An 18,444-nucleotide genomic window follows, 5' to 3' on the forward strand; every position below is an offset into this window, starting at 1 on the left:
CTTAGAATCTCATTATTAGGAATCTCATTATTAGATTTCTTTCTCTCCCATTGGGATTCTGCAAAGATCTGTGCAAGGGGTGTCTGAGTGGGAAAGGGGACACACAAAGAGATGAAATCAGAGGTGTAAGCCCAAGAGGAATGAGATGGTTTGACTCAGAAAGCAGATCACTTTCTTTCTCCTGGCTGTTGTATTGTGGTGTTCTCACCAGTGGCTGAAGGCTGACCATTGTACCCTGGAGCTGGGCTCTTCTGAGCTTGTCTGTGGCTCCCAGGTCTGTGTGCAGGTGCTGCCTCCTGGAAATGGCTTCTGGGGGATTTCCAGATATAGGAGGTGTCTTCAAGCTACGTGAGTTTGTGCTAAAGGGGTAGTGATGCATGAAATGCAGATAAATAGTATGATTACCATATGGATAATGGCGATTTGTTAATAAAGTCTGGTGAAATTTACCTATTCTCTGCCTTCCAATTGGCAGAAAAACAGCTGGACTTCCCTGTGAAGAAATTCAAGGGACTTCTAGGAATGGAGACGACTACTTGGTCCATGAATTTTTTGTAGAAACCACATCACCTTCAAGGAAATGCCATTTTCCATGCATCCTTACTCTTACAATCTTATTTCTGTTGCCAATTCATAGTGAGAGGCTTAGGAAAGTTATGTATAACCCAGCAGGTGGTTGTCATCTATATCTTGCTGCCACATCTTGGCAGCAAGAGAAAGGTCAGGAGTGATCTTCTCTATTGATTTAACGTAACTTCTGTTTAGCAGAGAGCACTGTTGAATGCAGATATACATTTCTCTTCCTGGCTCCACGGTCCTACCACCCCTTAACATGGGTGAGGGTGAACAGGAATATCAATCCTAGCTGGCAGGGTGCTTCTTCTTTTGAACCTGTGCCACAGTGCCGAGTTTAAAAAAAAAAAAAAAAGTGAAGCCTGTTCTTTAGTGTCTCTGGTACCATGTTGGCTCAGTTGGAAATCCTGGCTTTGTGGGTTAGTCCGTCTGTAAATGGAGAGATCGGAGCAGAAGGGAATGGGCACAAAATGCCTTCCTCTTTTTGTGGTATGAGGATATTCTCTGCTGTGCTGACTCGCCACCCAGGGTTAAGTTGTAGACTTGTTTGCAGCTGAGCTGAAAAGGGACAGTACAGTACAGAGCTTCCTAAACAAGATCTTGGTATCCACCAGTGCTGGGATACTCTGATTTGAAGCTCCTCAGTTTTTTCCCAATGCCCTTACAATAGCTGGTCCTGACCAAAAAAAAAAAAAAAAAGAGCTGTGATGTGTTTGGACCTGGCATGGTGCTTTTCATGATCTTAAGTGTGTCTATTAAAACAAAAAAAGGCCATATTGAAAATCAATTTTCTCCTTGCAGGTCTTGAGCAATTTTGTAAGATATAATAAGATGAGCAATCTGGTTCTGGCAGTGAAAAGAACAGATGCCAGACTATAATTTCCCTTACCAGAAAGTGCTGTGGAGTCACTTTGTGTCACAGAGAGAAGAACGTGTTATTAATAGGGGACAGTTCTAATGTGAAGTCTGGGAGCAGACACTGCATCTGGTCTGCGACATACGGAAGATGGCAGGAACACATCCTGGCCAGCCAGCGGGGAGATGACTGAGTCTTGGAGCTGAGGAGGTTGCCCTTACCTTGACCGGACAAGGGAAATTCTTGGGTAACACATCCCATTCCACTAAGAGGATGGGATTTTTGACCATAGAAACTCTTGCTTGTATTTTTTTCCTGGCCAGCCTCTGTGGAATATGTCAGAACACAGGTGGCATTGCCCCTCTGCACAGACCTGGTAGCTCTGTGGCTCTAATCTGGGCCCTTTGCAGATTTCTCAGCTGAAGAAAGATTCAAAGACTTGTGAAGAAAATCTTCCTTAAGAGTGATGACATGTGAACATATGCCTTCTCTTGTCTCTAGCAATGTCCTGGACCTGTCACCAGCTCCTCCTTATCAACGTCAGCAACGAGCCAGCTTCTGTAACAGCACAACACCCCTTGCCCACTTGCTCTGCGGGTACAGACACCCATTACGTTTAAAGTGGGTGCTGGCTGCTGCAGGGACACGGGTAAATTCACGCCTGAATTTATTGCGTTTTATATCTCAGGGCAAGCAAGCCCTATCTCTTCTGAACAGACTTTGACTTGTTCCCCATTCTGGCCAGCTCTCTCATTTCCTTATTAGAATTACTTGTGTTAAGTATTGGGTCACAACTAACCTTTTTGTTCCTGGAGGCTGTGGCAGAGATAATATTGCATCCTCAGCATCATCAGATTTGTTCTTCTCCATTAACTGATGGGCTTATGTTTTCCTTTAGTGTCCTCTTACTTTTAATGTATTTATAGAGCTCTCTTTTGTTGCCTTTATGTCCCCGTTAGTTGTAATTCAGTTTAGGGCTTAGCCTTCTGATTTATCCCTGTGTGCTTATGCTAGTCCTTTATATTGTTTCGTAGCTGCCTGTCCTTGTTCACAATTCCTATACAACTTCTTTTTTGATTGTTCAGCCTTTAAAGTGTTCCTAGTGTAACCATATTGTTTTTAACCTACATTCACTGTCTTCCCTCTGCATTGAGATGGACTGCTATTGTGCTTTCGATGCAGTTTCTTCCAGCACTACCAGATCTCTTGCGTTCCTCTTGGCCTTAGATTATCTTCCCAACAGACCATGCCTCATGGTTCTGAATGTGCTGAAGACTGCTGTGTAATTTTTTCCTTTTTTTGAAGTCTATTGTTCTTCTCTTGCTCTCCTCACCCTTCCTTTAGTGTCTCATGATCACATCCACCTTTCAGTTCTTATCAATTCCACCTTCTTGGAATGAAATCTAAAGTGTGCACCTAGTTCTTATAATTTTATTCACCTTTCAAATCAAATATTTGTTATTATTACAAAGAACTTAGTTAACGTCCTGTTGTATTGTTTCAAGTTCCTCCATGATAGTTGATAATTCTGCTATTTAATTAAAAAGACTCATCCTCTTGTTTCTCTGGATCCATCCCTCCCTCCCCTCTTTTTCTAGAGTAAGGGACCTGGAACAGGGACTGTCTTTTCTCCCGTTTCTGAGCTTCCAACAAGCACTGCTGCCATGAAGTGTAGTATATCTTCCCTTTTTCTGTGTTGTTATTCCTTTGGATATGTAAATATAGCTTTCCCTATGTATTTTCTATTTGGACTTGATTCTGTTAATGCTGTTTTAAGTATGGGAAGGCCCTAAATTTATGACCCTAAAGTGAAAACAGAACAGGATCCCTTGTAATTTATTCCAGAAATTGCTTTTGTCATCACAGTGAGCTTTGAGCAACTGTGAAACATCTCTACTCATTATTATGAACCAGTATAAAAGGTAGTAAACTGTTGCTGTCCTATTATAGCCTTGCTTTGAACACGTTTTTTCCCATGCATTCTCAACATGCTGTGTCAAGGAATGTATTTCCCATGCAGTTTGAGGCCTCTCTTACTGCTTGTTTTTTTTTCAGAGCAGGGCTACCTGGTCAGATAACTCTGGGAACCACCAGACTTCGTCACTTCTCATTTGTCTCTGCCTCACAGCCTCTCTACGGTCAGGATTCTCCTGGCTTTTTAAGGAAATGGAGTCACTCTCTTTCCCGAGGGAAGTTTATATGCATGCTTGTCTGGTCTCATATGAGGAGAGCCTGGTCTCACCAACACGTGACCTGTTAGCTAAGCGTTTACGTGCGCAGGACACAAGAGCGTTCGTGTAACATCTGGCATTTTTACCACTAGAGCAGAAACAACTGCAGCTCCCTTCTTTGTTAATAACAATAAGTCATTATCCTGGACCACTGGCAAAGGATGGCATGATGCACACTTTATTAATGAGTTGAAAATATATTAGAAAGGTGAGATTATGTGCTTAAATGTGGCCCCAGATCCTCCTATTGCCCTTTGTTAGGACAGAATGCAGTGTTGTACTTCATTTTTCAGTGAGCTGCATCCTTAAAAAGTGTCTAATGATGGGAAGGGATTCACAGTGCAGTTCAGACTCAGGTCTGAAAGTTTTATACTCTGAATTTCCTTTTCTTTCTGTTTTCTCTCTAGAGTTGCTTCAGCTTGTAAGTCATTTGTCAGAAAAAGAGGGGAAAAATGTTTTTCCGTTCTCTGCTACAAATAACAGAATTTATAGAGCTGCCCTGTTTGTAATAAATATATAAATACTAGGTATTTAAACATTTTGCATATTTCATAATCTTAATCACAAAGTGAAGCCATAAACACATGTTATTCCAGTGTTGTTTATTACAGTGTCTTTACAACAGCAGAACATTTAATTCAGTGTTTTGTTCATTTTGGACAATTACAAGAAGAAACCTCTTCCATAGGTCCTGTGCTACTGTTTCTTACTATCTAATGGCAAGTCATAATGCGCCCAGAATGGGCTGGTTATACAAGTGTTTTGGCTTTTATTTCATTTAGAAAAAAAATCATAGATGCACAGATAAGCTTGAAATTAGCAACTTTAATAGGTTCAAGAGTCAGAGTAATAAAAAGGTTGGGGTGCATTACCTATTTATTTTTGATTCCATTACTTTTGAAAGCTACTCTTGTGATTTTCTTTGAATTCTTATGTAGTGAGTCTTAACTCCTGACATTTGATGCTGCTGCAGTGATGCTGACTTAGGATGGTCTCTAAAAGATTGTTAGCCTCAGGTGAGAAAGAAACACTTCCCAGTGTAAGAAATTTAGCAGATCATTTGCCATTCGTGCAGGTTGATTGACCCAGCTAGTGCAGGTCTTGAGTGGGTAATGTGCAATGGTTTGACTACCAGCTGGGCTAAGAGTGGTAGGTTCAAGTTTCTGCTCTGCTCTGGAGTTAATCCATTACCAAAATCAGAGCAGATGTTCAGAGGTGTTCAGCGGCATAACTGCGAAGAGGGGTTAGAGATGCCAGTGTTTGATTTGGATACCACAGTCTGTGAAGTCACCGCTTGTCAAAGGGGTATGTAAATACCTCTTTGCAGTGTTCTGAGGCTGGAAACTTTAAAGGTTCTTCAGTAATAAGTAACTGGGACAGAGCTTGTCTACAGAAATAAACTCAGGGGAAGTACTGGTATCAACGAGAGGAATAAATTAGCTGCATAAACTCATGCCCTCATTCAGAAATAAAGCGGCCTTAGATTGGAGGAATGAGTGGCAGGGCTTGAAAAACTTCCAGAACAATGATGTCCATTTGGGAATTTAAAGCACCTTAATTTGTGTGATGCCGCCACGCTCTTTGCTGATCCACTTCATCTTTTCTGAGCATTCTTCCCCGTGATGATATGGGTCACGGTTAAGTCTCATTACTCAACTATCCGAACGTAATCCTAAGGCTTAGGCTTCCTTTGCAAACACTGATTGCAACAAATTCAAAACCTCTTTTCCTCAACTGTAACTGCTGTCAATATTTCCTCTCTCTGGAAGCCTTTTTTGCTTGAAGTTTCATTCCCTCCAGCTGTGCTATTCAACCATCTGTGCCAAGTTGAGATTCTTTGAACCTTGCCAAATCTGTATGTCTCCCACACTGCCATATTCTGAGCCTTGCTCCCTGTCCCACCCCATCCTGGTGGTGCTGAGAACCACAGCAGCAGGTTGTGTAGATGTCGGACTCAAGGCATATGCACGGGCTTGTTCCCAGGGAGGAATTAACGGTGAATTGGTTTTCTTGTTGCCTTTTGCACACCTGGTAATTTTTAACCTAAACTTGAAAACAAAAGCTGCTTTCACACGCATTCTGAGCAAACTGAGGTCAGCATTCAGCTCTGAAGGAACTAATTTGTAGTATTAACAGAGAATTACTAGGGAGCTCTGGATCATCACGTGAAGTATAAGCCTGCCTCTGTGTGCAACAAGATAACAACCCTCCATCCAGGGATCTTTAACCTCTGGAGTTGACAGCATGAGGATGAAAACAGAAAAGCCTTCCTGCTAGAGCACAGGGATCAGAGGAGGCCTGTGTAATTACTAGCCGTTAAATAAAGTACAATCCTATGTCTTCAAATGCCAAGACACATGTATAATTAGCTGATAAACTGCAAATGAATAATTATCCAGCAGTGAAAGCCAGAAGAGTGAAGGGATGTTGTTCACCTTCTCTCTCCTTGCAGGGAAGAGTGCTATGTAAATTGTTTATTTTAGTAAAAAGTTGGTTATTTGGCAGCATGGTGACTATCTGAACTGGGAGACAGCATTTAGCTGCTAGGCCCAGTATTGGTTGCTTTATGGACCGCGGTGAGATCCATGTAGCTTGGGGATTGATGGTGGTTTAACTTCAGTTATTTCACACGGGCTGTGCTTGCACAGAGGGAGCTGAAAGGGGAGCTGCTGCTGAGCTACATGGCACTCGCTCTGCCCAGGGAGCTGAAGTCAGCAGCCCGGGCACGTTTGCAGGACTGGAGTTCAGATTCATGTCTGCAGGATGGAGGCTGCATTTTTGGCTGCCCTGTGCCAGCGCAGTGCTGATGATGTGAAGATTGCTCCAAGGTGCTGGTTTCCACCACCTGGGATGTGGCTGTGAGGTACGATGCTCGCTCAGGTGACTGTGCTAAGTCACTGCGCATCAGCTGAGCTACGGTAGCAGTCCCTGACTACTAGGTCAAAAGGAAAATAATGCAATTCACTTCAATCTATTTTCATTGCAGTCCAAACCGCTGGGTAATCTCACGTTTTCTATGACATAAATGTTTCCATGGACATTTACAGTACTTCAGAAGTGTCCTAACTTAGATGCCTGTATGAGCCTCTTGTATTTTCATAATTACTGAATCTCTAAAAATTCCCTCTAGATACGTCAATGTTTCTAGATTTGGCAGAAGTAGGAATGAAAGAAATAAATAGACACAGGGAACTAAAATCTGTTTTGTTTCCATAATTGATGAATTTTCAAATCAAAGAACATTGGTAGAAACATATTGTCCTCAGTGCTTTCAAGCTTCAACGGGTTTAGTGATGTAAGTCTGTGCCTAATAATCTGAAGCATGTTTATTGCTTTTTGTTCAAGGAGTGGGCTGTTTAATGGAATTACAAGTTTGCTTGCAGTACGTTACTCAGCCTTTAGATGTCTCCTGCTGCTGAAAACAGGTTGGAAAGGGTGTTCCGTGGTTAATGAGAAAAAGAGCAGAAGTTTTGCTGCAGCCTGTTTTGTTTCTCTTTAATGGGTGGCTTTAAATGCTTTTTCGGAAAATCTCTAATTTCACATACCATGGCAGCTAACAAGGGTGGGTAGTGATGCTTATATTTTCCAAATCAATTCACCCATTTCTTCCTAAAGCAGCTTTTTTGAATTTTGAAGCTTACAATTAAGTATAAAATATAACACTTCAAGTGAAGTATATATGTATTTCTAAAGTTTGAACACACAAAGTGATTCATGATCATAGAACAGCAAAGATCTTTCTTAACATTAAGTTAATTTGTGCTTTGGAAGAAATAGCATTGATGTGTGCTGGCAGTGGCTTTAGAATTTGCCTCTTAATAAGTATGTACATAAAAATGATTTCATATGCATAAGCTTTTCTTCTCAAATAATCCTACAGTTTTTTGCAGATGGATGTACTAACTAGAGCCAGTGGAAAATCAGACATTAAAATGCAACCTGAGAAGGGCTGAATTTCATAGAAGTTTTTGGTTTTCACAAGCAGTTGTTCTAAAACAGTGTTTTTCATTTTACTGTTTCTCTGCTTTGCATTAAAAATATTTCCACCAAAAATTCATTATTTTTTCTATTAAAAAACTTCTGATTGAGAACCTGTGTTGTGTTTGAAAACATCTTTTGCAGAAATACACCCAAACCCAACATGCTCTAACATAAATCAGAATGTTGACTATGGCAGCAGCTGAGCAGTGAGTGACTCCATCGCATTGATTAACTCTGGGAACGAAGGCTATGAAATAACAAGTCAAACTAAGGAGGAAACTTAAGTGAGATGTAGTTCGGAGGGCTAAAACCTGTTTGGGAGAGGAAGGCTTACGCCCTGCTTCTTTCAATCGGTGCAGTGCTGTTTTTTGATTATCAGGATTAATGACCTTGACTTTCAGCTCTCAATCAAAGGGCAGTGTCTCCAGTGGAATTCATTTCTCCTACCAAATAGCTGATTTAGAAGCCATTAAAATTCCTTCAGACTCTCCAGCGGTGTTAGAAGCAGCTCAGATTGAAGTTGGTGGATAGTTCCTGGTTGGAGTTGATTAGACAGTTGCCCCATACCACCACATTTCTATCAATTTGAATTTTGTTTCTGCTTTGGGAGCTTTTTTGTGGCCCTTTTCTATACCACAATGACCAGTATAACCTGGTTAGGTGTGTGTAATGGGCAGTCTGTGCGACCAGAGACTGCAAGGCTCCAGGTCAAAGGCTTCATCTGTCACAAGGATTTCAGATCGTTTCCCCAGTATATGATCCACTTGCAATGATATTATTTCAATCTCTCTGCTTCTTGGACTTTTATTTGTAAGAAGAATGCAGCAATCCCTATGCTGATTCCACAGGCTGGTAGTTGAACTATGCACCAGCAAGAAAGAGGACAGGTCTGAATCAGATGCAGAAGAGATTTCAGCATTGATTTCCCACATTTTCCTCCAGTTGTAAGTTACGAGGTGTTTCAGGTTCCATGTACTCTAGACACTGACCCGAAATCTCTGCCTTGTCAAGGTAGCTTTCTTCTGAAAAGAAAAAAAAAAGTTTTTGTTTTGATGTATTGACAATTTCTTGATGAAATACAGGGTTTGAGTAAAAAAAATCTGCCCTGCTCTAGTTCTGACTCTGCTTAGCTTATGTGATTTGATTAAAGTACATACCAACATAGTTAGAAGCACAACATACTCTGTCAGGGGCAAACCTTAAAGTGCAGAAAAGAAAGGGAAATGAAAATCATTTTCTTCTCAGTAGGCTGCCTGGGAAACTGTAGTATGCAAAACATGAGGTTGTTCATAGTCATTCCTTGTCCTCAGGGTGCCAGGTCCTAAATTCTGGAGGCCTTCAGAGATGCGGCACAGCAGTGTTTGATTAGAGACCCATCCTCAAAATTTTAGTCTGGGTTCCTCCTGCTTCTCATTTTTGTTATGAAGAAAAATAAAAGGGGGAAATCTGAGTGATGAATTTACCGGGACCAGGGAGAATTTAATAGAAGAAAGCTTTATTGTGAAACCTTTTGTAACTGTTTGAACTGTGCCCAATTAGGGCAGAGAATACATGGTCTTACTCAAAAGTAGCTAAATTAATTTTCCCCCATGCTAGTCTACAGTATGGAAGAAGCCATTTGGTTCCCAGAGAGTAAGAAGAATAGAAACAAGGCTGTAGTGCACCAAATAACTTTACAAATTAAAGGTTGTGTTCTGGGATGGTACAAAATGGCATTGTTCACTTTGTTTGTACAGCACTGCAGTGAGAATCAGCAGTCTGCTACTTTCCTGTCTGTTGCTGCTCTTAGGCATTTATTCAGTGTCAGATGTCTCTGTTTATCTGGCAAAGGTAGGGATAGTACAAGGGAAGTTTCTCAGTGAACTTTGTTAAAGAAACAAGAAGAAATATTTGCAATGAACAGAGGAATAATTCCCTTTAACACCCTTCATATGAAACTTCCAGACCTCTGAGTCTTTATGAACCTTTGAAGCTATTCAACAAAGGCAAAAGCAAGATCCTGCACCTATGGCGGAATAACCCCAAGCACCACTACTGGCTGGGGGCTGCCCTGCTGGAGAGCAGCTCTGTGGAGGAGGACCTGGGGGTCCTGGTGGACAGCAGGTTAACCATGAGCCAGCAATGTGCCCTTGTGGCCAAGAAGGCCAATGGTCTCCTGGTGTGCATTAGGAAGAGTGTTGCCAGCAGGTTGAGATAGGTTGTCCTCCCACTCTGCTCAGCCCTGGTGAGGCCTCACCTGGAGTACTGTGTTCAGGTCTGGGCTCCCCAGGACAAGAGGGACATGGAGCTACTGCGCCGAGTCCAGAGGTGGGCTACAAAGGTGATCATCTGTCATACAAGAAGAGGCTGAGAGAGCTGGGCCTGTTTAGACTGGAGAAGAGAGGATTGAGAGGAGATCTTATCAATGTGCACAAATATCTGAAGGGACTGTGTCGGGAGAATGGGGCTGGGCTCTCTTTAGTGGTGCCCAGTGACAGGACAAGAGCAACGGGCACAAACTGAAGTACAGGAGGTTCCGGCATTTTGTTCCTGTGAGGGTGACAGAGCAGTGGAACAGGTTGCCCAGCGAGGCTGTGCTGTTTCCTGTTCTGGAGATATCCAAAACTTGCCTGGATGTAATCCTGTGCAACGTGCTGTAGGTGACCCTGCTTGGCAGAGGGGTTGGACTGGATGATCTCCAGAGGTCGCTTCCAACCTCAGCCGTTCTGTGATTCTGTATGAAAAGAAAAAGGGTGGAGCAAAGAAATTCTCCAAGGTAAAGAAGTGAATGCAATAAATTTTGGCTTTTAGCTGTGAGGAAAGCTCTTGTTTCAAGATACCAGTCTTCATTGGAAGTACAAAATGTAGAAAATCTTAAAGGAGGGCTCATTCTTTAAAGGGCTCTGATCTAACTAATCAGTTTGAAGAGCTTCGAAAGATCTATTTCTAAGCCATTTGAGAACGTGATTTTTAACACCTTTAAAACAAAATAAGATCTGTTAGGACTGGTTTAGATCAAAGTGGGCATTCCTGAGAGTATAGAAATAAATTAAACAAGATCTCTTTCTGGCTGCATCTTCTGCAGTTCTTTAATTACCTCTCATTTCATACTGAATCTTGAGATGGGAAAATACTGGATTATTTGGATCTTTTCCATGCCGAAGATAGTAGTAAGAGACATGTTGCTGGAACTTTGTACATTGAGATGTTAATCAGTTGACAACTACAGAAGACATGTTACTGACATTAAACTGTTGATCTTATGCCTAAATTTTATTTTGACTGCTTTATTGAGTCTTAATTTTAAAGTGATTTGAAGAGATATTGAATACTATTTTTTAATTACACAGGTTGAGATGAAAGTTCATAGGTATCTTAAAAAGTACCTATTAAAAAATGGGTTAACTCATTATATTTCTAATGGCAGCTTGATCTTTTCTTGCAGCTAGTACTTTCTTCCCAGTAGATTTGATTATACTGGAAAAGTGATATTGATTTGCTTGCTGAGTCTCTTTATGGAGAAGGGCTTTGCACAGTTCTGAAATATATATGGAGAAGACTTCATGCTTAAAGATTTCCTTTTAAGAAAATCATACAGTTTGATTTATCCTTGTCTTTTTTTAAAGGACTTGGCTGGGCAGTGAAGAGAGGATGGGCAAGTTTTGGTGTTACCTGTGTGCACTCAGTAATGCATGGACTCTGTCCTCAGAAGAATGCACTTCAGAATGACTTTGGGGAAGGTGTGAATAAAATCACAAAATCAGAGCATAGAAAGAGGCTGATGTCCTTCCTGTTTCAAGAATGAACAGTTTCAAGAATGTTTGGTAGCCACAGGCATTCTGAATGGCAGTGCAAACAGCTGACAGACAAACGTCAGGGCGCTAATGAGTGTTATAAGTGCAGAAGTGCCAACAACAGGACTCCAGAAATTGACGGGGGCAGGGTCTGCTTTCTGTGGGTAACACTCTGTTTTGTAGGCAAAGTAATACTTACGTCAACAGTAAGAGCAGGACCAGGCTTTAAACATCCAGCCTCCTGTATACTCCAGACTATGAAGGGTGGGAGGAAGAGAAGGTTTCATCTTGGTCTTCTCTCACGTAGCTTTGTGCCACAGCCAGCTCGCCTAGTTTCCAGAGTGTATCTTGTTGATTTGGTCGTACACCACTTTACGGTCTTCAGGTCTCTTCTGCTCACTGTCTTGACTGGAAAAAATCCCGTATTATTTTAGTCGTCATTTCTTTATCTATCCAGCTGTAGGATCAGTCAGGCAAGCCTTATATGAGCTCAGCCTCTAGTCGCTATAATTAATTTGCCTTAAAACTGTTTTCCCTTCCAGTCTCACCTTGGTAATCTCAGAGCTGGCAGTAAGCAAAAGATCACAGGTGAAGATGAAAGTTCTTGGAGGACTGAAATGACTTCTTGTCAGTCTACACTAGGCTCTCTTAAAAACAAAACAAAATTACATGAGGAAAGCAGGCAGAGAGCTCCAAAGTATTAGATCAATCTAACTCAGTGCCTTGCTTAAGGAATGTGTCCGCAAATAGTTCTACTGGGGACTGAGGAACCAGTTGCAGATCACGTAATGCATCGTGCTTGCATTCTGCTGTTTGCTAACACAGCATTTCACAGGGATGGCCCTTCACTGTCTGACCTCCAGAGAGGCACAAACAGGACAGAAAAGCTCTGTATCAAGAGCTACTTGACAGAGGCCCAAAGCTCCAGCTGCCAGAGGAGATTGCTCATCTTCACGTTGCAGCAGAGTGAGATTTGCATTACAAGGAAAGCTCTGGGAAAGTGCAAGTCTCAGTGGCTTCAAAAGTCTCTGCTTCCATGGAGCTCCTTACAATGTTTTCAAAGTGAGTTGTCTCAGGCTATTTCATGGGTATTCATCAGCACAGAGCAAAGTTCCGGAGAAAGATTTCTTGCTAAATGGCTGCATTTGTCAGTCATTTGGCTGCAAAAGTCACGTTAGAGTCATCTTGGAAAGCTTTTCTGGAGACAGGGGTTTTAAAATCTCCAAGAAAATATAGAAATTTGCAAATGAAAAAATAACCAAAGATTTCAAAAAGCTTGTGTGGTCGGGCCCTATAAATACACTTAATAACAGGCCCCTGTCATGGCAACAGTGCATCACATACTTCCCTTCACAGATTCCCGAGGCTGTCTCTGGAGCTTGGTGGGATCCCATCTGGTGTTTGAATCCCTCCTGAGAGATGGCAGTGACTTGTTTTGTGTCCGTAGGCTTCTGACCGCTGCTAATGGTCAGGCAGCAGGGAGTTAAGAGCAGAGTGGTGTGGAGGGTGCAGGGGAAAAGGTCTTTCACCCTGTGTTCCTGAGGTTGTCTTAATTAAAGCATAAAGGGCAGAGTTATGCACATTGAAAACAACCGCTTGCATATGTCAAAACCATTTCATTCCCTTTGTGGCTTTCTCTGTGTATTGATTCACTCAATTAGCGGTGCATGGCATGTTTCTCTTTTAACAAAATGCTGTGATTCTTCTGACATTTACAGGGCTGGGCAATGCACATGAACCACGGACACTGCTTAAGATGGTCTTTGGTGTACAGATCCTGGGGACTTCTTTCCCAAATACTTACAGCTTCTACAAAGCATCCTACCCTTCCCACTTTTGCAAAGCATTGTGGTGACAGAAACGTACTTTGTTTCCTGTAACTGATGAGAGATTTATAACGGCAGTAGTTGCAAGGAAAAAAATGATACATATAGGGAAAAAAAATAGTTTTTTTTCTTGAAGTGTTGACATCAAATACCAGACATCAAATGAAATAAAACATAATAATAATAATAATAATAATAATAATAATAATAATACCCTAATGTCTCATTTTTTGAAACAGATGCAATGATTTCTCCCTCTCTAACAGATGGTTTATTTTTGGTCATCTTCAAAGCTGTTTTCTATGCTCCTGGCAGTGGGAAGATGTGCCCCTGAAATGTGTCTGTATGGAATAAGGCTGGAGTTTGATCTTAACATTTTAAGGATAATTATTTGCTGCGCTCTGCTGTGTGCTTCCCACTCTGCCAGCTGTGAGCCAGGGACACTGCTTGATCAGAGCACAAGGGCTGAGCCCTGGACCGCTCGCTGACTTACCGATATTGCTGCCGTGTTGACTCTGTCATACTCTCACTTTGCACCTCTTATTTCCATTTGTAAAGTTGGGCTGCAATTTGCCAGTTTTTAAGCCAAATTCCGGAGGGACTTTCCAGGCTCTTCTGTTTCATTTTCATTTCCCAGAGCTTGATGTTTTAAGGGTTAATATGGTTTCAGACCGGAACATTTAAAGAAGCTGTAACAAATGTTGGTCACCCACTTTTCCTTGTTTCCTGTTTTTTCTTGCTGCATAGGCTACTGACTTGGAAACTGCTGTTAGTGGAGGGATGGAGCCTTCCTGCTCTGAAATAGCAGGCTCTCATTGGGGCTGCAGCAGAACCTCACACAGCTCTTAGCCCTACAGGGGCTGTGATATCACTGGCCAGAGGAGACCATGTGGACACGTGTCAGCTTGGCATGACTCAGTAGGATTTGCCCTGCACAGTTAAATCTCTGTGTGACTCACTAGGCAATTTTTGACTCAAGCTTGAAATGCCAAATTCCAGTGCAATCTAAATGTCTCCTCTTGAGCATCTTTGAAAATCTCAGCCTTGGTGACCTGCTGGGTAGCTTCCATTTCTTGTACCCAGTCCCACCTGCCCTTCTGCTCTTGTTTGGTTCTGTTTTATATAAACCAGACTAATGCTCATTAAAAGTGAAATAATGTTTTTGTCAATAAACTGAATACGATCAAATGTTAAAATATTTTAAAGAAAAAAAAATCTAATTTTAAAGTTAGTAAGCCTTTGTTAAATATAACACAAAAATATAGGCGTGGTGGGATTTAGCTAGTCCAGTTTGAGTCCTGTAGGTCTCATGAGATCTTTAATTATTTCAGTTTGGTCTATATGAGTATTTTTAGTTCGTGATTTGCTCAGTCTATCTGAAGACTTAAAACTGTCTAGGTTAAGTGAAAAAAATGCTGGAGGGTCCAAGGACCTTCCTGATAAAATTGCTTTGATCTGCAGTGTCTGCATACAACCCCCCTCCCCATTCAGCCAGTGCTTTGCTCTGAAACTTGCTCTTTTTTCAGCCCTGTGTCCTCTCATTTTTGTTTTTTCCCCCTGATGTTATCACAGTGGTTGCATGATTTCTGTGCATATGCGTACGTGCTCACCTGTGCAGCCCCCTGGTCGGTCTAGTTTCTGCGTCAGGACTTCCATATCTTTCACTCCCTAACCAAAGGGACATTTCATGGTTCTCTAATTACACCCCAGTGGAGGAAAGCTACTAAACCAGTCTCCTCTGGAAAGTGATGTGAGTGTCTGTAGGTCAAAACAAGGTGGCAGTGGGCCAGAGGATCTCTGATAAAACCTCATTTGGACTTTGGCACATAGAAAATGAAGTAATTTTTAAAGCTTTGTTTAGGCAACATATATAAAAAAAATCTTTTTATTCTCGCTCAGAATTCGCTTTGTCTCATCCACTTCTCCTGTGATTCTTTTTGTCACAATGCCCTGAATAATGCATGGTCCCCAGTGAACGCAGGACAGTTTTGTTGTCATATGAGCTGTGAAGGAGCACCGAGATTAAACTATACACTTAGAGCCGCTGCCAACTGCTTGATTGATTTCTGACGGCTTGCTAAGGGAAGGAATTAATTTATTGAGACGTATTAAACTCCTCACCCCTACCTCCCCTTCTGTTCCTTGAAAGGGTGGTCCCCTCATGGCTGCTGGAAGACAGCTCTGTGAACTGGGGGTGTTGGGTGCGTGAGGCAGATACTCGCCCCAGTCCATCTGATACTAGCAGAGCTGCTGCGCTGGGTTTCCCTTGATCTGCACGTCCCCAGGGGGATTCCCTTGTGAATTTGAATGCCAGCAGCTAGTGCTTTAAAGCAGAGAGGCTGAATTCCTGTGCCTGCCACTGCTGGGCTGCTTTCAGCAGGACTCTGGGCTGTGCACAGGATTAAAGTGGCCTCAGGCCTCTTACAGGGACCGTACCCTAACCTGCGGTGCCTGACAGTCACTGGGTCTGTCTGATTTAGAGCATAAAGATCCAGCCCACTCCGTCCTCTGAGGACGTTTCTAGCCTGGTGAATGTTCAGAACATGGCAAATTCATACAGAAGGCCACAAACCGCTTCACCAGAGCAGGTCACATCCTAAAAACAAAACTGTCCCTTCTTTAAATGACAGACCTGATATAACACGATGACCCTAGTGCTCTTGGGAAGCTTCACTCAATTTCCTGCTAAAGGCAACTATTCGTTCACTCTGCAGCATAATTCCCTTATTTCAAGGCTAGAGCTACCTTCCCTTGGGACAGGTTTCACCTTTGCTCAGCTGAGCATGTGTATGAGTGATCCATAGGAGCACACGGAGAGCAATTTAAAGCAGTAAATTCCCTGCTGCTTTTGGAAGCTGTTAAATCAGAGAGTTCTAGTGCGAAGAGAAGGTCTGGTGAGAGATTTTTCCCCTTTTTGTACAGGTTTTCTGTTGTTGTGAGCTGACATGGCTCTTTTTCCTTCAATGCTAAATTTTTCCAGGATAAATTTTCGGCAGGGGTTTACTTTTTCCTTAATGGCAGTGACGAAAAGCCCACGAGACAGATGAGAATGTTGATGAATGTGCTGTGTATTTGTTGTGTGGTATTTCCTTCAGCTTGATAGATCTATGATTAAAAAAAAAAAAAGCAGGTGTGGTTACAGAGAACTAATATTTTTACCACTTGTTTGGCGCTGAATGAGAGGAAGGCTACATTTGGCTATACGAGCTGTCAGGTGGCAGAAATAGGCCAGGAGAGTGAAGTTAATAAACGATAAAGGGTATGGCCAAATTTCTGCACGTCTCCTTCCTAGCAAAAGGGTTGTAGTTCGGGCCATAAAGAACCCTTTCTGTTTGCCTTTGGCTGCAGTGGGCTGTGCTATTGCTTGACCTACAGGATCAGGCAGCTTTTGGTACAGAAATGAAGGTCTTTGTTCTGGAACCTGCTGCAAGGTCCAGTGGAAATGGTTCTCAGACACTGCTGTGGTAAACTCTAGAATGGTTAAAAATTTGTCTGAGTTGAAGGCTTCAGCATCCTTCAGTTAGGGGTTGTTTGTGCAGCTGTTTTTGGTCACACTTAGGAGAAATATCCCAAATAGTTTGAAAACTGTCATTTGTGGAGGACCGGTTTTAGACTGGTTAATATAGTTCATCTATTTTCAATGGATAGGCAGTATTCTGCAAGTGAGTACACCCTGTGCTACTCCTAGAAGGCTGTAGAAAACATCTGCTGGATTTCCTTCCTTCCTTCCCTCCCTCCCTCCCTCCTTCTTTCTTTTCTATTTTATGCAAAGTTCCTAGGCAATCTAACAGACATTAAACCAATAAAGTTCTGTGAAAATAAAATAACATAAATTGCTCCAAACTTTAATAAAAGAGAGAATAATCTTTGTTGGATTTGGATTTTTAATTTTACATTTTGCTAGCTGATAACATTTATTACAGCTGTCTCTCTGCTCTAAAATTGGAGAGAGAAATGGTTTCTTTCGATTATTTTTAGTCACACTTTAAGTTAAGTTTCCATTTGCAAGCAGTTCATAAACAATTTGTTTTAGTTAAATGGTTATTAAAACGTTATCTTCCTCTCCAGTGGATCAATAGGACCTTCTCCAGAGCTGCGTGTAGCCAGCTGTAACACACTGCTCCTGATTGTAATGCGCTTGCGCGGTCCTTGGCTCAGCTACGGTCTGCTGATGGTTAAAGCCAACAGCAAAGACACCGGATAAAATCTGATTTCTGTTCCTTGATCTATCACCGAACTCCTGCCTATTACGTAATTTTCCCCGTCTCCATCAGAGCGATAATCATATTAATTAACCCTTTATAAAGTGTTTGAAAAGCATTAATGGAAAACTAAGGATTATTATCGTGCATTATATACGGACCGTTAGCAAATAATGTGTGATCTTAATCTTAATGAATTTTAGGTTTCTCAGAGTCATTTCTCTCTCAGTACTCCTGCTAGTTTCAGTCTTTAACATACTCAGGTCATCAGCATCTTGCAGTGCAGCAGAGGGATTAGCTTGGAAAACTCCTGGCTATCAGACAGTGGAAAGAGACAGGTACAATACTTAAATTCAGCCCCATGGTAGCTTCTCATTCATTGTTCTTTTGACTTTAGATACCAGAATAGGCCTCCAGGTCTTTCTTTGGCACTGGAAGAGGGAGTATGAATAGGGGCCTCTGTGACCTGCTCGCAAGAGGCCAACGTTAGAGCAAGGAGGTGAACTTGATCTCTCAAGTCCTTGACTGATGGGCTAATAACTGGGAATTTGCACATTTGTTGTGTCAACAACCAGTTTTGGTTCCAGCTTTCCATCTTACAGATAGTAAAAACTGAGGTTCACAAATGAGAAGTTAGTTAAAACACTTAAGATGTCGATGACAGAGCTGGTATCAGCTGCCAGCCACAGAGAGCTTTGGTTGTGAGATGATGCCTTCTGGTTTTAAACATGTACAGTTAAAACTGCTGTGAGCTTACTGCACCTTTCTCTTTTGTCTCCATTTTTTTCAGACTTCCAATGTCTGTACAAATTGTCAGCCTGACCTCTCTCTGCACCTGTCCTATTTGGAGGATGACATTTTCAAAAACAGCCCATAAATTCATGGCTGCAAAAGCCCTCAGAAGCAAAAATGGAGTGATAACCACCCGCCTATTTCTGGACTCACAAACCAGGTAACTTGTCATGAGAAGCCACCTGTGTTTGTGTGTGTGCTCATTCCCAT

At 41.9% G+C, this 18,444-nt stretch overlaps 1 protein-coding gene across 1 annotated transcript in view; it reads left to right on the forward strand.

The window, feature by feature from the left end:
• Window positions 1–18,444, forward strand: part of SORCS3 (sortilin related VPS10 domain containing receptor 3) — a 379,882-nt gene that overhangs the window by 39,034 nt on the left and 322,404 nt on the right. Inside the window, exon 3 of the mRNA XM_040563972.1 lies at window positions 18,233–18,394. The gene's annotated coding sequence lies outside the window, so the exon portion shown is untranslated. The remainder of the gene's footprint in view (window positions 1–18,232; window positions 18,395–18,444) is intronic.

This window comes from Cygnus olor, chromosome 7 (genome assembly GCF_009769625.2).
Source record: "Cygnus olor isolate bCygOlo1 chromosome 7, bCygOlo1.pri.v2, whole genome shotgun sequence".
In the NCBI taxonomy this organism is placed as follows: domain Eukaryota; kingdom Metazoa; phylum Chordata; class Aves; order Anseriformes; family Anatidae; genus Cygnus; species Cygnus olor.